Source organism: Phaseolus vulgaris, chromosome 10, assembly GCF_000499845.2.
Source record: "Phaseolus vulgaris cultivar G19833 chromosome 10, P. vulgaris v2.0, whole genome shotgun sequence".
Classification (NCBI taxonomy): domain Eukaryota; kingdom Viridiplantae; phylum Streptophyta; class Magnoliopsida; order Fabales; family Fabaceae; genus Phaseolus; species Phaseolus vulgaris.
In genome coordinates this window covers 3769671-3794568 of record NC_023750.2, presented here as the reverse complement: position 1 = coordinate 3794568, position 24898 = coordinate 3769671, and the positions used below count along the sequence as shown (strand labels likewise).

The window sequence follows — 24898 nt, the reverse complement described above, 5'->3', positions numbered from 1 at the left end:
TCTTTTGTAGGTATCTCCCATGCGTGTTGACTATCGAAACCTGTTCAAAGAAGAGATCGAGAAGACGTAGGTGAACATGATCCCTGAGATGAGACCTTTCCGGTCCATACAAGAACGATTGACGCATATCCTGGGACTGAGAAGGGCGTAGAAGACTTTATGGTAACTACAAGACACATGACTAGCGAGCAAAGAATAACAAATTCAATAGTAGTTGAGAATGATTGCGTGACCCTATTTTTGGCCCTTTAGAGGGAGATGACAGAGATGAAATCGTGGAACAAAGAAGAAAACCAAGCTCTTATACAAGAGAATGAAGAAATAAAAAGGAAGTTGGCCAAGGGGACACAGGCACCCTCGAGAACAAATCAAACTAGGGGAGAGATGGAAGAGGAAAGATCACGTAGGTTCAAATTCTTTTGGAGGATTAAGGCTTTACCCTCGACCCACGTTATAGCTTGGAGGGTGTTGGAAAACAAGATTGCTTCTAAAGTTAATTTGGCTAGACGCGGAATTGTGGTTGATAGTATTTTTTGTTGTTTTTTTTTGGGATAAAAGAGGAGTCTACTAACCACTTGTTTTTTGGGTGTAGATTTTCTTGGCTTGTTTGGAATCTTTGCTTTGCATGGTTAAGGTTGGTGTCGGTTGCTCCCCAAGTTTTTACTCACATCTCCTATAGTTCAATATTTATAATGCATCTGAATCTGTTAATTTAGTTTTGGAAAGTGTGTGGATGGTGGTGGTGAGGGAGATTTGGTGCCATAAGAATAAGGTCATCTTCAAAGGCGGTGTGGTGGATCACTCTTAAATTTTCTTTTTGTCTCAACTGAAGACTTGGTCTTGGGTCACTTCTAAAGTTCCATTAGCTTGCTTCTTGTTTTCAGATTGGTGTCTTGATCCTTTAGTATGTCTATATTCGATTTAGTTTGTTGGTTAGTTATTGGTTGATGGGTTGTTGTTGCTGGAGTGATTTCAATTTTAGAGACTATTTTAGAGATATTAATGTAAGAAATTATGTAAATTAATTTCTATAAAGTGACTCACATGACTTAGAGTTGCTTTGGGTCCAAATATGATTTAATAATAATAATAGAATAAAGAGCCCATTGGTTAACATGAGAAATATATATATGATGATATACCTAATGAAAACCTACATCTGATGGAGATTGGGAACTAAAGGCTATAGGGTTCTGTCTCTGCAAATAATAGTTGTCTCAGTGTTAACCATCACGAAAGTGTGTGACAAGTACGGAATTGCTAAGAGATAGATTGAGATAAAAGAGATAAAGTAATTGCTCAATTAGGATCACTCATGGATCAAGGTAAGTGTCTATTCCTTCTTGATTGTATGATTGTGTGAGAATCATGATATGATAAGATCTATTTGTGAACATAATTGAATGTGTTCATGTTTAAACTTACATGTGGTATCAGAGCCTCGTTGCTCATGTTGTGATTCTCCATTAATGCTTCTCTAAAATCAAAGAACCCTAATTTTAAAATATTCTCAATTTAAGAACTCTAATTTTAAAATTAGGATTTATAGATTAAGGTTTTCATTCCTCTATAATAGATCCCTAATTGTCCTAAACCATCAAAATCAAAGAGCCCTAATTTTAAAATAATCCCAATTGAAAAACCCTAATTTTAAAATTAGGGTTTATGTATTAAGGTTTACATCAACTACCGTTTGGTGCCTAGGTAAGGGATGAAACTGCACATGTGAATTCGTTCCTGCACCTATTGAATTCACAATAATAGTTGACCCGTATGGAATGACCCATTATTCATCAAAATTTATTTTAAGTGTTTGTTATATTCTTCCCTGCACCTTACGTCCCTTTTGGATGCACCTATCCTTTTGGATGCACCTATTATTGTGAATAGTATCAACTAATTTGGTTGCATTTGTGTTACGGGAAAATAAAATAGTATCATGTATGAATTTTTTATTTTTATTTTATTTTATTATATTTGTAATGTAATTTTAAAGAAATTTTGTTATGTTACAATGTACTTTTATTTGAATTAAATTAATGCTTAATTAAAGTTTTAATGAAATTTTATTATGTTTTAATGTAATTTTATTTGCATTAAATTAAAATTTAATGAAATTTTATTATGTTTTAATGTAATTTTATTTGCATTAAATTAAAGTTTAATTAAAGTTTTAATGAAATTTTATTATGTCATAATGTAATTTAATTTACATTAAATTAAAGTTTAATTAATTGATTGAAAGTGAGGAATGAAAAATTATATTTCCGCTTTATGTATTTAATTTTAAATTGAAATTTTGGAATTACTTGTATGATGGATTTGTAATCACCAAAGTGATCAAATCTTTAAGTTTTATTTAATTTCAAATTATGGATGAAATTTTATTTCATATAATGATATTATTTATGGAATTATTTGTATGATAGATTTGTAATCACCTAAGTGATCAAATCTTTAAGTTTTATTTAATTCCAAATTATGGATGAATTTTTATTTCAATTAATGATATAATTTCTGGAATTATTTGTATGATAGATTTGTTAATCACCAAAGTGATCAAATCTTTAAGTTTTATTTAATTCCAGATTACTGATAAATTTTATTCCAATTACCTATACAATGGATGCTAAATTATTTATATATATGGGTAAATGGAAATTCATTATTATAGGGCATTATGGATCACCCAAAGGTTGATTAGTTGTCCTTATAATTAATGGATATGATTGTTGGTAGTGAGTATGTGTTATTAGTTTTGCTTGTATATCCAAAGATAACAAGTGTTTCTAGTTAATGCATATATCTTACCAAATAAAGTTAATACTATTAGCATCATTATGTTTTGTGTATTAATGAATCTCCCAAAGGAGAACATTAGTATACATATAATGTTTTCTGAATCTGTATTGTATGTTTAGTTTATGACTCAAAGTATTAATGTTAAGCATGTGTGGTCAAGTATATGTTCCTGTATCTTTATGCGAATGAGCATAACAAGTAATATTAAGTCGGCTCTTCCCAAAACTGATAGTGCAAAAGAATTTATGAATTTGTGGAAGAGCGCTCCCAAACTACTGATAAGTCTCTTGTTGGGACATTAATGAGTACATTAACCACCATGGAATTTGATGGTTCTCGTACTATGCACGAACATGTCATTGAAATGACTAATATTGCGGCAAGACTTAAGTCTATTGGAATGGCAGTGGATGAGAACTATAACATGTTAGTTCAGGAAGAGACTAGATTGAAAAATCGAGGAAACCACTCTATACATTATGTGAACAATCAGGGAGCTGGAAAGAAGGTCTTCAAGAAACATGGAAAGGGTAAAGGACCACTGAAGATAAATGAGTCCTCTACTAAGCTCCAGAAGAAGAATGGCAAATGTCATTTATGCAAGAAATCTGGACATTTCCAAAAGGATTGTCTGAAACGTAAGGCTTGGTTCGAAAAGAAGGGTAAGCATAATGCTTATTATGTATGTTTTGAATCAAACTTAACTGAAGTTTGACATAATTCTTGGTGGATTGATTCTGGATGCACAACTCATGTTTCTAACATGATGCAAGGATTCCTTTTAACCCGAACCATAAAGCCAAATGAAAAGTTTGTCTTCATGGGGAAAAGAGAGAAGGTTCCAATGGAAGCAGTCGGGACTTATCGTTTAATCCTCGACATTGGATTTTATTTAGACTTGATGGATGCTTTTTTATGTACCTAGGATATCTAGGAATTTAGTTTTATTGTCTAAACTTAATGATGCCGGATACTCTTTTATATTTGGGAATGTTTCAGTTTATATCAACGTACCTGTTTGATAGGGTTTGGTACTCTTTATGATGAATTATATAAATTGAATCTCGATAATCTATATGCTAAAACTCTTATGACCTTGCATCATAATGTTGACACTAAATGTAGTTTAGTGAATTATTGTTCTGCTTTCTTGTGGCACAAACTTTTGGGACACCCGTTTCATTGTGGATGTATGCTTTAAAAACTGTCAAGCATCTGTTGAACAGGGTTCCTAGTAAGGCAGTTCAAAAGACACCTTTTGAATTATGGACAGGAAGGAAACCTAGTTTGAGACACTTGCATGTTTGGGGATGTCAGGCAGAAGTCAGAATATACAATCCGCAAGAGAAGAAATTGGATGCAAGAACAATCAGTGGATATTTCATTGGTTATCCAGCAAAGTCAAAAGGGTATATGTTTTACTGTCCTACCCATAACACAAGAATTGTTGAATCTGGAAATGCACGGTTCATTGAAAATGGTGAAACCAGTGGGAGTAATACTTTGCAAAATGTGGAGATTAAGGAAGTTAGAGTACAAGTACCTTTACTTCAAGTATTGTTGTTCCTAATGTAGTTGAGTCACTCAACAATGAAGAAGAACAACAAATTAATGATCATGAAGAAAACAATGAACCTGTAGTAGAACAACCACAAGAAATAATATTAAGAAGATCTCAAAGAGAAAGAAAGTCTGTTGTTTCGAATGATTATGTGGTTTATCTACAAGAGTCAGAAAATGACTTAAGTATTGATAATGATCCAGTTTCATTTTCAGACGCCATCAATGATGATAATTATGATAAGTGGTTAGATGCTATGAAATATGAGCTTAAATCAATGACATAGAATGATATATGGGGCCTTATAGAATTGCCAGAAGGATGCAAGAGAGTCGGGTGTAAATGGGTCTTTAAGACTATATGTGACTCTCATGGCAACTAATGATCTTGGTCTATTAAGTGAGACTAAGAAGTTTCTCTCTAATAAATTTGAGATGAAAGATATGGGTGAGGCATACTATGTGATAGGAATTGAAATATTCCGTGACAGATCACAAGGATTGTTAGGTTTGTCTCAGAAATCATATATTAATAAAGTTTTAGAGAGATTCTGAATGGATAAATGTTCGACATCTTCTGTTCCAATACAGAAAGGAAACAAATTTAGTCTCATGCAATGTCCAAAGAATGACTTGGAATGGAAAGAAATGGAGAATATACCTTATGCATCTATTGATGAGAGTTTAATGTATGCTCAAACTTGTACACGACCAGATATTAGTTTTGCAGTTGATATGCTTGGAAGATACCAGGGTAATCCAGGATTGGATCATTGGAAAGCTGCAAAGAAAGTTTTAAGATACTTGCAAGGAACGAAGGATCACATGCTTACTTATAAAAGATCTAATCATCTTGACGTGATTGGATATACAGATTCAGATTTTGCTGGCTGTGTGGATACACGAAAGTCTACTTTTGGTTATGTGTATCTTTTAGCCAGAGGAGCGATTTCATGGAAAAGTGCGAAGCAGTCAGTCATTACTGCGTCCACTATGGAAGCTGAATTTGTGGCATGCTTTGAGGCCACAGTTCAGGCTAATTGGTTGCAGAATTTTATTTCAGGACTTGGAATTGTTGACAGTATTGCCAAGCCGCTGAAAATTTATTATGATAACTCCGCAGCAGTCTTCTTTTCTAAAAATGACAAGTATTCCAAAGGTGCTAAACATATGGAATTGAAATACTTTACTGTTAAAGAAGAAGTTCAGAAACATAAAGTGTCAATAGAACGTATTAACACTGATCTTATGATTGCTGACCCTTTAACAAAAGGGTTACCGCCCAAAACATTTACTGGTCATGTTGTAAATATGGGCATTATGTTACTAGTGAATTATGAATGTTGTTATTAATGCTTATTTGACACTTTGAGCTCATTGATAAATAAAGTTTCTGAAATTTATGTTGTTTTCTACTTTATGTATATGCATGCAAATTATGTTATTATGTTGTGGAAAACAAATTATGTTATTGATGACAATGACATTATGTTTGAACCTATTATGAATTTCTCACTATAAAGTCATATTAAGGAGAAAGGATGATATAGTAGTACATGGAAGGAAATGTGTCGATTGAAATGACATATAACCGCCATGACTCTTATTATTTCTGTATCCTTGATTATGATTAATGATAGAACCAATTTATGTAAGGCCTTTTAAATGCGCATTTATGTCATTATTAAATCATGAAAGTATTATAACTCATATGAGTCAAGTGGGAGAATGTAAGAAATTATGTAAATTAATTTCTATAAAGTGACTCACATGACTTAGAGTTTGGGCTTTGGGCCCAAATATGATTTAATAATAATAATAGAATAAAGGGCCCATTGGTTAACATGAGAAATATATATCTGATGATATACCTAATGAAAACCTACATATGATGGAGATTGGAAACTAAAGGCTATAGGGTTCTGTCTCTGCAAATAATAGTTGTCTCACTGTTAACCATCACGAAAGTGTGTGACAAGTACGGAATTGCTAAGAGATAGATTGGGATAAAGAAAATAAAGTAATTGCTCAATTAGGATCACTCATGGATCAAGGTAAGTGTCTATTCCTTCTTGATTGTATGATTGTGTGAGAATCATGATATGATAAGATCTATTTGTGATTATAATTGTATGTGTTCAATTTACGTTTATTCATGTTTAAACTAACAGTTAAATGATTCAAAGTGTTAACAAAACATAAAAGAAGTAAATTTTACATATGTGTTGGTCTACATCAATGTTAAGGATGTTCTAGAGATGTGTCAGTTTACATCAATGTTAAGGACGTTCTGGTTATGTGATCGAGTATATCTCGATTTCTTGAAAGTACTTTTTGACTTAATCATCAATTTAACACAATTAAGTATTATACGTCAGATCAATACAAGACTTTTCCACAATATTTGTGTTAATTAGATGCCACATCTCATTAACCCAACTCGACATTATAAATAGGTTGACCATATCCAAGTCAAAAACGCATTTAATAACATTTATTTTCTACAATCATGGAATCCTTACTTGAGCATTTGATGATCTTTTGCAGTACCTCCCATGCGTGTCGACTATCAAAACCTATTCGAAGAAGAGACGAGAAGACGTAGGTGAACATGATCCCTGAGTTTCCGGTCCATACATGAACAATTTACATAGGATCGAGAAGGATGTCGAAGACTTTATGGTATCTACAAGAAACATGACTAGCGGACAAAGAACAACAAATTCAATAGTAGTTGAGATTGATCACGTGACTCTACTTTTGGCTCTTCAGAGTGAGATGACAAAGATGAAATGGTGGAACAAGGAAGAAAACCAAGCTCTTAGACAAGAGTGAAGTAATAAAAAGGAAGCTGGCTGAGGGGACACAAGCACCCCGAGAACAAATCAGACCAGGGTACCCCCATCCCAAAGTACTCCCTGTGCTTTTCCCGTAAACCACTATAGGTCGACAGTCATAAGGTCGAGTTCGGGCTGAACACTTTAGCCCATACCTTTGGAAAAGTTGGAGGAGTCTGCGACAACCTCCTTTGTTGATAGTAAAGTGGAAGTTCAACTAGCCTCAAGCGGAAAGAGATTAATCATATATAGGTACAACGAAATCGCTAACCCCGACGAACTCATCGACGTTTATATGACGCAAATGAATTTGTACCACAAAATAATGTTATATGATGAGTAAGTATTATCCAAATCTTTTGAAGGGTGGGGCACTCTCTCTTGCGAGTGTTATCAATTGATTGTTTCAACACGTAGACAACCAAGTTTGAGACCTAATTCGTGACAAGCCAACCCCATCACCTGACCTACACTGCATTAGTTAACTTCTGTCAAGAGAAAGATGAATCACTCCAAACATTCACGAAGAGATTCAAAAAGGTGATCTCAATAATATTAATAAATTATTAAAAATATTAATAAAATATTAAAAATATTATTAATATTAGTTACAATATTAACAATAGTAATAAAAGTACTAATATTATCATTAATAAATTAATAAAAATACTATTAATAAAAACAATTATTAATAAAATAATTACACTTTTTGTCACAACATTTTATGACTTTATTCAATTTAATAATAATAATAATATAAAGAATATTAATATTAATAATTATAATTTAAGTAATATTAATATTAATAAAAATATTAATATTATTAATATTAATATTTATTATTATTATTGTTAATAATAATAATATTATTATTAATAATAAAATAATTATAATAACAATATTAATAATTTTCATAAAACTATTAGTAATATTAATAACATTATTAATATATTATTGTTATTGGTATTAATATTTTATTATTATTATTATTATTATTATTATTATTCTAATACATTAATATAATACTACATCATTAATATAATACTACTTCATTTAGGAGTTGATGTTAATATTAATATTAATGTAAATTTTTTTTCTTTAACTCACTAAAATATTTTATATTTTTTAAAAATATTTTGGATGTGATAATTAATCTAGTGATGTTATCTTAACAAGAGGTAGTAAGTTCAAATTCATAATAAAGACAAATCTAAAAATTGTTTTGGTGGGTGTCTTAATCTTTTATTAGAAAATTATTCAAATTCCAATCATAAAACTTAAAAGATATTGGACGTGTCTGGCAATGCTAACAAGCATTTGAGAAAAAAAAAAACAATAAACAAGAAGGGTAATCCACTATAGACGTGTAGGAACTCTTATTGTCACAATAAAAAAGGCGAATTAGAACTGTTTCCACTATTCACTCCAGTTTCAGCCAAAGACAACACTTTAACTGTTATCATACTAGGCATCAGGAGCTGATCTCAGAATGTGATTAGCAGTAACTGCCAACTATTTTGAACCATTTTTCTTGTACGTTCAGCATGTAGGCAAAATTCTCTGCCTACTTGGGTACAAAATTCTCTGCCTCTAGAAATTCAAAATCTTTCAATCTTGAACCAAATTAACCATGACGTATTTAAGGTCAAGGAAGGTCAGAGACAGAACATGGGGAAAATGGGAAACAAGAGTCTTAATTATGCGTATGGCTACAAGAACATTTATGTAACAGGACTTTTCCTCCTCTCTAAGAAAAAAGTAAAAAATGGTTAAAACCTCTACTCTTCCTGAATCTTACTCATTCCAATTTTCTTTATAAATTTTGCGAGACATTTTTCTTTTGCTTTTTCTTTGGCTCAGGAGAAAGCTCCATTTCCATCTCAATAGATTCATTCATCATACAATAGATAGACAGCTGTTTTCTTGACCACCAAGTGATGACCAGAAGTCACAGAAATCTCCACATTGTCTCCACCTCCCAAATGTGATATTATCTCCTGCCAATCTTCATCATTAAAGGAAATCACTGTGGCTTGCTTGTGTATCTGCAGGGTGCGCTTTGTGTAATTAGCTATTAAGATACTAGTAAGACATTCGGTTGCCATGATTTCGGGGTTTGATAAATAAACAATACAAAAAGCCATTCCCTTCATGCTGCAGTCCTCAGGCACAGTGAAATACACTGAATGTCCCTCACCTGTATGGGCCAACCAATAAGGATCATTGTCACCTGGAAGTAAAACTTCACAAGCCTCATTGGTTGTCAATCCCTGCAACATGAGAAAACAAGCTTAGTCATTTGTGCAATGGACTCCTCACCCCTACAATAATTTTTTTATCATTCTAAAATTACAAAATGAGCATTTTTAATAAAATAAAAGTGAATTGTATAACTTAGGGGAGGCAAACTGTTATGCTTTGAAGAGTGTCAATAAAATTTTGCATTTTTTCTTTGTAATTTTTATTATATTTTTAATTAAGAGGTTGAATTGTCGTATAGGAATATTAAAAACCACAAGAGAAAGCTGAACCATTTTTGTTCTCATAATGTAAAATAATGACCCATATACTGAGAATTTAAGGCTAGATTAGTAGGAGTTACTTACTATTAGATATTAAAGATTCTTAGTGGACTTTAAAGACTACTTAGGTATTAGTGTGGAATTTAGAGAGACTTATTATGATTGTCTAGAGTGACACATATTTGTAAAACATGAATACGCCAATTTAGAAAGAAAATTAAGTTTTCTTTTTATAAGAATTTTATAGAGTTCTAAGTTATAAGAACCTAAACTACATCTCCTTCCCCAAACTTCCGTTTTGTCATCACAAAATCAGGACTAAGTTTTTGAAATAATGAAAGATATTCATTTATCAGACTAGCATCTTTTAACAAATATTTTCCTATACACACAAGCCAGGAGATCGAATCTTTGACCACTTATTGCATAAATTGAAGCACAGCAATGATAACTAATTCAAATAAATTTGGATAATAGTTTTGTTCTGTATATCTATCAACAGCAGATCAATATGAATTTAAATGCATTTCTGTTTATGTCTCAAAGATCTTTCAACTTTTCTTTTTATGTTCAATGGGAATCTAACAAACACGAAACAAGTGTGGGTGGAAGAAAGTGGAAATTAAATTGCTGCAGCTTAACATGATACTTTTAAATTAGAATGTGGTTATTGAATTTTCTTTTAGACACATCATAAAGATTATTTCAAGTTCTCTTAATTAGTAGCTAAAATAAACAGTGAAGGTAAAGTAGAGAAAGGTAAAAACTAGAGAAGGAATTAACCTCAGATATCCTATTGCTGAGAATATCGAAGAATTCTTTGTAACTTCCAACTCCAATCAAAGAAGACCTCAAGTGATGCCTTGAAATTCCTAATTCTGTAAAATTTACAACATCTTCAACCATAATTGTTTTAACATGTTTAGACAGTTGAAACTCTGTCTCACATTGCACCAAAACACTTCGAAGATCTGGAAGCCTTCTAAGCATTGGTACAAGCTCACCCAAAGTATTATTTTGTGTATTCATGGAAACCAGAGAACATGATGTGCCAGAAAACAGACTAATATAAAGGAGAGGATTCATTGTTGGTGACATCCAAGACTGGATGATAGAAGGAAAAAAATTTCGTGCCAGTCCTTTAAATCCGCATAAGGATATATATCCAATGCTTTTCGAGCTTACTATTGAAAAGGGGACTTGTTTCACAGCAGTATTATCAGCAAGTAGAGTTGTCAGGGATTCCATCTGTGCTATATCTTCTTCCAATTTGTCAATCTTCGAACAACCAGATAGGATGAGAGTTCTCACAGATTTCAACTTGTATATCTCTATTGGGAGATTGCTCAGGCTTATACAGTCCTTCAAATTTATCAATAGAAGATTATGGAGATCTCCAATGGATTGGTGTACCTTACACAAACTTGGACAATCTTTGAGAACGAGCTTTTCAAGATTTGGTAGTTTTGAAAAGTCAGGGGTTTCTATCAAGTACTTGGAGTGACTAAGATTGATCATTTTAAGCCACCCTAACACCTACACAAGATATAAAACTAGAGAAGAAAATGAAAAATCAAACAAACACTTAGTGGAAAATTACGATTAGAATTAACCTTGTGGTTTATACCTGGGGTTGTTTCCATACAATTCTAATATTACTGTGCCTTAAATCAATCGCAATCACATCTTTCAGACTAAAATTGTTGGGTATGTATTTTGATGGAAACCCATGCCAACAGACCCATCTCAGATGCTTAGAAAGATACCCATAGTCTCCGGATAGTTTTACATGGTCAAGTTGCAGTAATCTCAATCTCTTCATTCCCTTAAAAGCATAAGCTTCAAAGCAATCTCTGCTGGTCAAATGCAGTGTCAGGGCCAAACCCTCAACAGCTTCTGTTCCCTGTGATGATAAGAGCAAAGAAAAGTAAATTTAGAAATATTTATTGTAAGCTCATTCAGAAAGTGATACATGAAAAGTCAAACACTACCAAGTTTCCAAAACTATATATAAGAAGTATTACTCACAGTATTCTCTGTCAATACTTTCACTGCATCCTCATTAAGCCACAATCGACTGCGCTTCCCAGGTTCCTTTCTTGAACTTTCACGGATTATCTCTCTTCCCAATTCTCGTAGCAAGGGATGCATTCCAAGTTTGTTATTCCTTTCAACTTTTATGAGGCTACGTTCTATGAGAATTGTTATTCCAATATCAGCACATAGTCCACAGCCATTTAGTATCTCTGTCACATAGCCTCTGTCTTTACCAATAAAGAAACAACATACATCAAGAAATATATCCTTTTCCATGTCATTGCGTAAACCCTCAAAGCTTATTCTTAATATCCGTTGAACTCGATCATCTGGAATTGTTTCCAGTTTCGACAACACACTTTCCCACTCTTTCTTTGTCCTCTCAATCAAATATGAGCCAAGGACTTCAAGAGCTAGTGGTAGCCCTCCACAATAAGCAACTACATTTCTTGCAAGTTCATTGAAGTCTTCACTTGGTTTGGCTTTTCCAAAAGCATGCCAACTAAAAAGCTCAAGAGACTCATTTTCGTCCATTTCCTCCATTGTATAAACATAATCAACTTTGAGTAGTTTTAGTAGGCGTACATCTCTGGTTGAAATAATTATCACACTTCCTTCACCAAACCATTTGCGATTTCCAAATAGGGCTTTCAACTGTTTAAACTCGGTCACATCATCAAGCACAATCAGAACCTTTTCTCCATAAAGTCTGTTCTCAATCAAACTTATTCCCATTGCAATGCTATGTATCTTGACCCTTGTTTTTAGGACATCTGAAAGAAGTTTTTCTTGCAAATCAATACATCCTCTGTTATTCGTTTCAATGAAATTTCTACGGGTGAATCCCTTGCCAATTTGATTGTAGATTACTTTGGCCAAGGTTGTTTTACCCGATCCACCCATTCCCCAGATCCCCAACAGAGAACTTGTTTCTGATCGACCATTGATGAACTCAATCAATTCTTGCGCTCGCCATTCTAATCCAACTGGGAATTCAGGAATTGACAATAAGTCGTAGTCAAGTTTTTCCATAATGTCCTCAACAATTTGATTCACTAGTTCACCTTCACTCCTTCAATAGTTATAAGCATACCAGAATAAGCATAAACTAGGAAAAGATAATATAATATTAAGCTAAATTGCAATTTAGTCTTCTTTATACAAATGCGATACTGGTGTTCATGCTTTTCTTTCTTGCTGCGATTTTAGTGACTGAATTTCAGAATAGCTATATTTTTTTTGGCTAATTGTCAATTTGGTATATTTTAATCTTTTCAATTTTTTTTAATTAACTAAATTATTTCCTGATGACACTAAGGATTGTTTAGATCTATTCAATTGTATCTATAAGAAAAATGTATGTAAGAAGATGATAAGAAGAAAGAAATTCTCTTATGTGTATATCACTTCATGTATAAGAGACATTTTTTTTCTAAATTACAATCTAATTAGGAAGGATCACCTAATCATGATATTCTATAATTATTAAATTAATTGCATATAATTAGGTATAATATCGTACAATATTGCATACAATAATTGCGTATAATTTGATAATTACCATTTCCTCAATACTCCCCTCAAGTTGAGCTACAAGTTATATGACACCTTTAAATCCTGCAACAGGTATCGCCACCAAAACTATTTCAAAACAAGTATTGGCCATCGCGCGGTATTTTGCTTCCGCTAATGATCTTGATACGTTTGTCTATTTTTTTTTGACTTCCATGAGATAATAGAAGAACCAAGAAAAATACAATATCCAGATGTTGATCTCCGAGTTTTCTGACAATCTCCCTAGTCTGAGTCGCAATAAGTTGTCAATGTCAGATTGTTCTCGGATGGCAATAGCAATCCTGGTCCCGATAATCCTTTGATACACTTTATGATTCGAATTGCGACATCACAATGAGGTTTCCGTGGAGCCTGTATATATTGACTTAGGGTCTGAACCGAAAATGCTATGTCAGGCCGAGTAACAGTGAGGTATATCATTCGTCCCACGAGTCACTATTTGACTGGATCCTTTAATAACTCCTCATCGTCTGGTGTGAGTTTTAGGTATTACTCCTTTGGAAATGTGTCTGGACGAGCACTTCCTACAAAATATCAAACGCATATTTTCTTTGTGACATGTAAATACCAGCTTTGGAACGGGAAAATTCAGTCCTTAGAAAATATTTTAAGTCTCCAAAATCTTTAATGCGAAATTATTGTAATAGACAGTCTGAATTTTTGTCAAATCATTTCCTATCAAAAGAATATCTCCACATAAATCAAAAGGGGTTGTAAATGATGAGTTATTCTGTCTTGTGAATAGAGAATAGTCTGTCTTGGACAGTTGAAATCCTACAGATTTAATCACATGAGAAAATGTTGAAAACCATGTCCGGGATGCCTGTTTGAGACCATAAAGAGATTTGTTGACTCAACATACAAAGTTCTCCCCTGTCGATGATGTCCGGGTGGCAAGTCCATGTAAATAATTTCATGCAATGTGCCATGTAAGAAGACATTTTGCACATCTAGCTGGTGAGTGAACCAATTTCGTGAGGAGATACCTCAAAGTTGTTAATTTTGCTGTTGGTCAAAAAGTTTCAGAATAGTCGACACCTTAGTGTACCCTTTGCAACAAGGCGCGCCTTATATCTGTCGATGCTATCATCTGAGTTGTACTTTATTTTATAGACCCATTTGCATCTGATGGGTTTCTGCCCAGCGGGCAACGGTGTCAAGGTCCACGTTTGATTTAGCTGCAAGGCGGAAAGCTTTTCGTCCATTGCTTTTTGCCAATTTGGATCAAGGATAGCTTGAGCATAAGTGTGAGGTTCTTTGGTGGCTATGATGTTAGCAAGATATGCACTATGTGTAGAAGAAAATCGTGAATTAGAAAGAAAATGATGCATAGGATACTTGGTTCCATTCGTCCGGTCTTGGGCAGTGGTCTAATGATTGGATTGGGATCCCGTTACGTAGTCTTGAAGCCAGGAAAGTGGGGTTGATATGCGACTGAATCGTCGAACAAGAAGGTCGGTTGGAGAAGGTTTGGTGATGGGTGCTAGACTTCTTGGCGTGGGAGAAGAAGGTTGGTCTGCTGGATGTTCAGGTGCATTATGACGAGTAGGAGAAGAAGGTTGGTTTGATGGAGGTTCAGGTGCATTGTGATGAGTAAGAGAAGAAGGTTGGTTTGATGGAGGTTCAGGTGCATTGTGATTCGTAAGAGAAGAAGGTTGATCAAGTGAATGTTGGATAGCAATGGGTAACTCAATGTCAATAGTGGGCAAAATACCTTGTAATGGAAGTGAGGATTGCGTCTGTGACTATTGGCAGAATGGGAAAACACTTTTATGGAAGATGACATCTTGACTTATAAAAAAAGTGCCTGCATCTATATCAAATAATTTGTATGCTTTTTGATTGAGAGGATAACCAATGAAAATGCACTGTCGAGCTATGAAGCTCAAACACTTATCTTAAATGGCGTGTCGGTGTCAGATACTCATATCGGACACTAACACTCGTATGACACTTGTAGGACACGTATTCGTGAAGTGTCCAATTCAAAAAGTATTTGTTGGATTTCTGACAATTTTAGTACGGTTCTAACACAATTTTAAAAAGGAAAAATACATTAATTTTCTAAAAACTCAAACTTATTGTATAAATTTTTATTATGATTATAAAAATAAGAAACAAATCCTTTTGAACCAGTCATGAAAAACATCTTTCTGTTCCAAAAATAATCTAGAACATACTTGTGCACATAAATCTTTATTGTCAATTTTTATAATTCATAATTATATAATATATAGATTCGTGTCTCCGTTTCCTACATTTTAGATATTATAGGTATCTTCGTGTCCGTGTCGTATCAGTGTCCGTGTTCGTGTCGTATCAGTATCCGAGTCAGTGTCTGTGCTACATAGCTGCCGAGCGCACGGATCAAATTTTTGCTTAGGTGAAACAACAGTTGCATAACAGAGACAACCAAAAGTTTTTAAGTGAGAAAGTGAAGGCGGACGATTATATAGCATCTCAAAAGGTGATTTATAGCAAATGATTAATGATATATGTGGCAGTTAAAACACATTCCCCAAAATTCTAATGGTAAATGGGACTGAAATATGAGGGCTCGTGCTATGTTTAAAATGTGTCTATGTATGTCTTCTACTACTCCATTTTTGTTGAGGAGTGTAAACACAAGTGCGTTGACATTCAATACCTTTTTTGAGAAAAAAATTACGTGTAGAAATAAATTTCAATTCGTTGTCAACGCGGATGGTTTTAATACATGCCTGAAATTGTTTTTGTGTAAAAGTAATGAATGATTCTAAGAGATGCTAGGTTTGGTTTGGAAGAGGGGACATGTAGTATAAGCCTGCGTGTTGTTTACCCGAGCCAATCATCCTCCCCGTAGCCAAGTCCTGCAAAACGCAACCACGTGGAGTAAAAACGACACAACAATTTAGTGAACTGGTTATCTTACTAACGGACATGAGATTTAAATTAAAAGAAGGAAAGAACATTTTGAGAGTGATATTGTCATTGAATTTAATTCTGCCCGTCAATGAGATGAGCGCAGTTGAGCCTATGAGCAGATTAACATTTGGAATAAATGATGATGAAGTGTGTGTGAAAAATTGTGAATCAGATGTAAAATGATTGGTTGCTCCGCTATCCAAAATCCATGATTTCGTAAAAGCAGAATTAATAGACGAGTTATGGACAAGCAGACTTGCAGCGCTAACAAACATGTCACTTTTACCATTATTGTTGGGTGAGTAAATAGTCTTTGCCAATTGCTGAATTTGCTCGGCGGTGAAACCTTGTACGAGGTTTCTATCTGCCTTTTTGCCAGACATTATCTCTTATTTAGCGGATAAAAATGGAGTGGCTGTCAGAGCACCAAGATCGGTGCTCTGATATCATATAAGAAAAGGTATGTAAGAAGATGGTAAGAATGATAAGAAGAAAGAAGAAATTTTTATTCTTTTATGTGTATATTTACATCACTTCATGTATTTTCATGCATAAGAAATATATATAGTGTAGGAAGACTTTCTCTCTCCAAATTACATTAGGTAGGGATCCACTAATCATGAGATTCTATAATTATTAAATTAATTGCCCTTACAATATTACATACAATAATAACGTATAATTTGATAATTATTATTTCTTTAATAATATAAATAGAAAAGAGATAAAAACATACCTAAATTGAATATTTTGACTTAAAGAATGTAAAATCTCGAATGAATAAAAAAAACTAAGCAAAGAAAACTATCATTTTAGAAAATTCTCTCAATAAACACATAAAAAATAAAATGAACTCTTTCATAAGCTAAACATAATTTAATTTACATAATTTTTCTCTAAAAAGATCATTTTCAATTTACCCAATTTTTTTTCTAAGTGTTTACATAAAATTTGTCAAAATGCCATTAAATGGTTGGAAGAGATCCAAAATAAGTAGACAACATAGATTAGATATACCTGAAATTCACTGCATGCCAACCAGCAAGATTTGCAGCCTCCCAGAGTGAATTTTTCCATATCATTAACACCTCATCGTTCAACCCTTGAGGTAAACAATTTTGTGCAAGTGCTTCCAACTGTTGTCCAAAACCACCCTCCTGATTACGAACATGCGACGGATCAACATGGTAAAACAAGGGCACCGCCTTCTGGCCGTAAGCTATGCGAGACTCCATGATTTCTACCAGTTCGTTAAGACACCAATTAGAAGAAGCATAGTTTTCGGAGAAAACGATGATGGATATCTGAGAGCCTTGTATGGTTCGCACCAGTTCTGCCCCCAACACCGTTCCCTTCAAAATGTTATCGTCGATGAAAGTGTTGATCCCCGCATTCGAGAGTGCGGCGTAGAGATGTGACACGATAGTCTCGCGCGTGTCGTCTCCTCTGAAATTCAAGAACACGTCATGGATCCAGTGGGTGTAGCTAGATGAAGACGCCGTTGACTTCATTCGGAGCTTAGAATACACGCTGCAACTATCGGTATGCTTCTATCATTAATGTATTTCAATTTGTATTAGGTTATATAATATATATAATAGCTTAGTTGCTTTAGCTTTTTGTTCTGAGTTGTCAAATACTTTTGTTAACTAAACAATGCAACAAAATGCGAAATAACGACGTAAATCTACTATCATTTTTAACAGTTAGAACATGATTTTTTTCTCTTTTGCTTTGCACTTCCAGAAATCATCTTCGTTTACAATTACGGATTAAATAATCACCAGAAAATTTGGAACTGATTTGCATGGCAATTTCAATTTTCTGGCGGAATATTTATAGAAGGTCACTTCATAAGAACAAATCATAAAAATGTTACTTGTGGGAAGAGTAAGCATATAATTTCTAGGTATGAATACTAAAACAATAAATGAATATATATATATATATATATATATATATATACACATCTATATATCGTGGAAGAAGGTGTATGAGTCAAAAGAGGAAGGAGGACTCATAATGATCGACTTGAGGCGATTCAACGTTACCTTGTTGGGAAAATGGATATGGCGTTTAGGTAGTGAAAAGAAGGGTTTGTGGAAAGAAGTTCTGGACTCAAAATACGGAGGATGGAGGGATCCTAGGAGCCAAAGGAAAAGTAACACTCATTCTCTTTGGTGGAGGGATTTGAAGGAGGTTTGGTCTTCTGAAGAGTGGAAAGGAAATTTTGAGGATACCTTTTCCTGGGAGGTGGGGAATGGGAAGGAGATAAGGCTATGGGAGGACAGATAGACTGGCAACTCGAATCTCAAAGACACTTTCCCAAGACTCTTCTCTATCTGTTCAAATAAGGTTTCGACTATTCGATAGGCGGGGGAGAGGACACAGAATTTAGAGTGGACTTTGAAGATCAAATGGAGGAGGAATATTTTTGAGTGGAACAGGAACAAGAACAACAACTGATGCAAGTGATGGGGGAAAAGAGGTTTGTGATGGATAAGGAAGATTCTTGGGTTTGGAAAGGTAAAGAGACAACAACGTTCACGGTCAAGTCCGCATACAATATCCTCAAACAAAGAGTTCAGGGGCAGGATAGTGAGATGTTTGGGGAGTCCTGAAGAATGAAGGCAAACCCGTCTTCACATCTCACAACTTGGAAGGTTCTGGAAGACAAAATAACGTCTAAAGCAAACTTGGTTAGAAGGGGGATAGGTATGACTACTATTACGTGTTGTCTGTGCAGGAGGAGGAGGAAACCACGTCCCATCTTTTTTGTACTTGAAAAGTTGTCTGGCTCATGTGGGCTAAGTGCTACGAGTGGATAGGGATGGCAGTGACGAATCATAAGGAGCCAAAGAAACATTATGAAGGTTTTAGGTTGAATGGGGTTAAGGAAAGTGTTAATCAGATATGGGGAGGTGTGTGGATAGCTGTTGTAGGAGAATTGTGGTATCACAGGAATATGAGGATCTTCAGAGGTGGAAGGTTAAATCATTTCGAAATTTTTACCATGGCATAAATGAAGGCTTGGTCATGGGTTTTGTCTAAAGCGCATGGTGTAAATTTTTCGTATTCAGATTGGTGTCTTGAGCCCTTGACTTGTATGAAGTCAGTCAAAGTATCTAGGAGATAGGTATGTACAATCTTTTGAGTGTGTCTTGTTGGTTATCCAATTGTTGCCAGGTTGTTTGAAGATGAGTATCTTAGTCAGTTCTCTGTATAAGGGTTTGGTATCCCTGAAATACCTCATACTATTTCATTTGTTTTTTTTGCCAATTAATATATATATATATATATATATATTATGAAATGATTTAAGTTCGTACGTGTATCTATTGGTGTGTGATTTATTATATTTGTAAATTGAAATTGCACATTTACTTATATGATATATGGATTTAGAAAAAGTGCAAAATGACATAAATTTAAATAGTTAGGATTGAATTTTGTTGAGTTTAAGTTTGATTTGAAATGGATTATTATAGTTGAATTGAAGACACGTAAGAATGATAGTTTAAACTTATCAAACTCTTTTGTGCTTATATAAATAAGAAGTAGAGAAAATATATTTTTTTCCATGCAAAGACAATGGTAGCCTTATTTTTAGATCCTTTAGGGTTTAGCGTTATTTTTTTTTTCGTTGTTTTTCTTACCCTTATTCAAAATACATTCAGTTGTGTTAAAGAAGATTGTGAAAATTCAGAGGGACTTCCTTTGGGGTTTGAGGTCTGATGGGAGGAAGATTGCTTGACTTCTTGGGGAAAAGTGTGTGAGTATCGTGATGTTAGAGGACTTGGTACTATTGATATTAAGGTCCTTAACACGGCCTAGCTGGGAAAATGGATTTGGCAGTTGGTTCAACTAAGGGTGGTTTATGGAAGGAGATTCTAGAGTCTAAGCATGGAGGTTGGAGATCTATGAAAGAACATAAGATGAACAACTATGAATCTCTCTAGTTGAGGGACTTGAAGGAGTTTTGGAGGTTGGAAGAGTGGGGTAGGAGTTTTGAAGACTGCCTTAAGTGGGAAGTTGGTAACGGGAAGACTATTTCTTTCTGGGAAGACAGGTGGGTGGGTAATGTTACTCTGAAGAGTAAATTTTTTAGACTTTACTCCCTTAGTGTTGATAAAGATATTTCGTTGAATCTTTGTGGGGATTGGATTAATAGTGTATGGTTGGAGAATTTAATTTGGAGAAGGGGCCTCTTTGAGTGGGAGAAGCTTCAGGTATGTCAACTACTTGAGGTAGTGCAAGGTACGAGTCCGATTTTGACTTTCGATGACAGTTGGATTTGACACGTTGGTGAGTCTCTTGAGTTTTAGGTTAATTCAACTTATGGTATTTTAAGGGGAGAGATGGAAAGGGAAAGCTCACGTATGTTCAAATTCTTTTGGAGGATTAACGCTTTACCCTCGACCCACGTTACAACTTGGAGGGTGTTGGAAAACAAGATTGCTTCTAAAGTTAATTTGGCTAGACACAAAGTTGTGGTTGATAGTATTTTTTGTTGTTTTTTTGGGATAAAAGAGGAGTCTACTAACCACTTTTTTTTTTGGGTGTAGATTTTCTTGGCTTGTTTGGAATCTTTGCTTTGCACGGTTAAGGTTGGTGTCAGTTGCTCCTTAAGATTCTTACTCACATCTCCTATAGTTCAATATTTGTAATGCATATGAATCTGTTAATTTAGTTTTGGAAAGTGTGTGGATGGCTGTGGTAAGGAAGATTTGGTGCCATAGGAATAAAGTCATCTTCAAAGGCGGTGTGGTGGATCACTCTGATTTTTTTTTTTGTCTCAACTGAAGACTTGGTCTTGGGTCATTTCTAAAGTTTCCTTAGCTTGCTTCTCGTTTTCAGATTGGTGTCTTGACCCCCTAGTATGTCTATATTCAATTTATTTTGTTGGTTAGTTATTGGTTGGTGGGTTCTTGTTGTTGGGGTGATTTCGATTTGACAGTAAGGGTGTTATGTGGTTGTTGTTTTTGCACGTTGTTGGTCTTGAGGCGATCTGTTTTTGGTTTTAAGCTTTGTTGCTTTCCTTTTGTTTGGTGTTTGCTTTGGATTTTTCAGTTTGGTGACTTTTCTTGGTGTTCTGGGATTAGTTGTTAGTTTCTTTATGGGTTTGGATTTTTGGAAGTAATTTGTATCTAATGGTTTGTATAAGGGTTGAATCACTCCTGAAGTGATCTCTATTTATTCTTTTCTCCCGATAAAAAGAAAAAGACTTATTTTATAAAAAAATGTTTTCTTATTTTTCCTCTGCCTTTCTTCTTTACTTACCAAAAGTGAAAACCTAAAGCACTTTCTTACTTCCTTAGTTGATTTTAATCAATCTAGGAGATAGCAAGGGTGACTATCATTTCCTTCCATAGAGTCTTTTTCACTTTATTTTTCTTTTTCCTATCACTCAGTTCTTGTTTAACAAGCCTACTATAATTTCCAATTTATGTTGTTTAAGCTTACCAAATAATGATACAAGATATGGTAGACAAATCCTTTGATTTATAAATTGTTGTGACTTTTGGTTGTGAAGATCTATCAAGACACTTCATAATTTTTACATTCAACTTCTCATTCCCAAAATATTTTTGAAGTCCTATAAGATGAATTATGATATGGGTTAACTTTTTCTGCACATATGGAATTGTCTCTCTTGGTTGCTGTATGAAAAGTTAATATTCTTGGATAAAAAAAGTTTTCTTCCTCTTTTAACATCAATTGTGCCATGAGTAACTTATAAGGGTCCCATATTTCCTTGACAAAATTAAACTATGAAACACATAAAATTTCGTCAAGGTTAAGTGAAGATGTTATAATGTTCTTGGCCATATAATGATATTGTGCCTCACAATTTCCAACATCAATAAAATCAGTCCAAGGTTTTTCAATAAAAACACCATCAACTTTATGTATTGGAATGAAAGACCCATTACAATAGTATCCTAAATGTTTCTATTAATAGATTCAATAAAGACCTTCATCCTTACTTTCAATAACAAATAATTGATCCCGCAAAACATAAGTGGTTTATAGATAGATGCACCTTCAACAAAAGGCAAATTGTTTTCTATATTTTTCTTGAAAACAAATTTGAAACTCATAACTTCTTTCAAGAACTTGCTCTTTATTGTTAGGCTTGAAGATGATCAAGTCCCAAGAAATAGTGTTTTGATGATGAACTTTGAAGATGAAGATGTATTTAAAGTGTCTTGACTATCATTATAAAGTTGTTTGAGTCTTACAAGATATTCACAATGAAAGCATACAACACTTTAAAAATGAGTTAAGATGTTTATAAAATATTTTGAAAAAGGTTGAAGAAAATTATTTAATCAATTAAAGCATAAAGTTAGAAAATTTTGTTTGAGTGATTTAACAAATTATCTCACTCTTTAATCAATGATACCAGAGAGATAACAAGTTAGTTAGATTTTAATATATTAAACCAGAGAGTTGTGAACAGATTTTAGTCATTTAATAAACTAATAATGGTTTTAATTAATTAAAAACTAAAATAATTGATTAACAGTGTTTAGATTCAGTTTTAATCTATGATTTCGAAACTATGGAGAGAGAGGGAGAGAGAAAGAAATTTATATTAATTCACTACGTCATAAGAGCTACATTTAATTGTCTAATCACCTTGATTAGACAATCCTTTTATTAATCCCTCAAGAAAACAAGAAAATACAACATACAAAACACGATCTTGAACCCTATAAGATATACCATCTTTGAAATCGCATTACAAGCAACACTCTTGATAACCCTAGTCAAGTTCAATATACAAAAGGAACAAAATCACATGCACAAAGATATAATACAACAAAGAAGAAAAAGACAAAGTAATCACAATGTAAATTTCTTAAACCAATGATTTCAGTTAAAGATTAAAACACAAAGACTCTAAGAAGTGTTTTAATCTCATTTTAGAGTCACTTTGTAGGCGAAGTGTTTTTAAGAAATATTGATTTTGATTTCGTGTCTCTTAGTTTTGAAATGGAAAATTTGGCATCTAAGTTTTAATCGGTTAAGACAAATTTTAGAAATAAGCTCACATGGTTTTAATATGTCAAAACAATATTTTAATTTGTTTAAATCACTTTAAGTGATTTTAATATATTATAAAATCGTTTTAATTGATTAAAACATAAAAACAAAATTTAAACTTGATATTTAAGTGATTTTAGTCAATTAAAATAAAGTGAAATAAACAAATTTAAAATTGATATTTAAGTGATTTTAATCTATCAAAATCAAAACAAAGTGAAATAAACAAATTTTAGGTTTCGGTAATTTTAATCAATTAAATAATTATTTTAATGGATTAAAATGCTTTTCCTTACTGTTTTTAACAAATCTAAGAATATTTTAATAGATTTAAACACATTTTAATCTATTAAATCATAATTAAAAAATTATAAAGGGCTCTAAAGCCCTTTAAAAGGCTTTCTAACTTAGCAAAGAATCAAATAAAAACTAAAGAAGTTCTTATAACACGACTAAAATAAGAAATTACAACCCAAACACAATGTCATGTGATCTTTAATACTTGAGACAGGTATGGTATCCGGGATAAAGATGAGACAAATATGTGCATAACTTTTTTATCAAAATAAAAAATCATGACGAGTTGAAGCAATACCTACGAGGACGAGTTTATTTGTCATCCCTAAATGCAAGTATTACATTATTTTTATCTAATAAGAAAGACTTCAACAAATTTTCATTATGAAATATATTCTTAGAAAATATATATTAATTTTTAATTATTTTGGATTTCAAATTGGCATCAAAGATTTATAAGAAATAAAACTATTTTATTTTAGAAAATGAGGATTTAACTTTGTACATACCCCAATTACGACCGGGTACATTTAGACCAATAACCTCTCATTTAAGATAATAGTTAGGGCACATAAATCAGACAATAACTGCCTGTTTTAGATTATATTTAAGACACATAAATCAGACAATAATATCCTGTTTAATATTATATTTAAGACACATAAATCAGATCATAAATTGGTTATAAATTACTAGTGGTTATAGGTTATTGTTATAAAATCCATTTATATCACGTGATGACCATTCAATGTTTTTCTTAATGGTCTGAGTCCAACAAGACCTATAAATAAGCAATGTCGCTCTCAGTAAAGGGACACATTAAACTCTATTATATACTCTTACTCTTAGCTCTTTGTTAAGGATTCATCATCATATTTGTTCTCCTATAGACTTAAGCATCAAATAGTCTTTTGCAGGTAAACCTCCCTCTCTCATCGGAGACCAACTGAAAGCTCGTTCCCTGAGGAACACGCAGTCCTCGCCAAGTTGTACTCCTCGAGTTCATTTCCGGTAGGAACATCTGGTGCCCACCGTGGAACCTGGTAAAACTTTTCCCAAGACCACTATAAACATCTAGACACACGCTCTCAAGATGAGTACTCAACAGAAAAATGCAAATCAGCCGATTGAGAACTCCCTTCCAACCAATGTAGTGGACCTACCAAGGATTGTGAAGGACGCCTTGGACCAAATTCAAGAAAGGATGGAGCAGGATTTGACATCCCGAAGGAATAACACAGGGCAAAGTTGCTGGCACTGCAAGACTAGATAACTTGCAGGAACTACAACAATACTTAGGATAAGTAGGGGCAC

At 33.5% G+C, this 24898-nt stretch overlaps 1 pseudogene; it reads right to left on the bottom strand.

Annotated features, from left to right (window-relative positions):
* Positions 1–8813: 8813 nt before the first annotated feature.
* LOC137818621 (disease resistance protein RUN1-like) lies at positions 8814–17810 on the bottom strand (annotated as a pseudogene).
* Positions 17811–24898: the final 7088 nt, after the last annotated feature.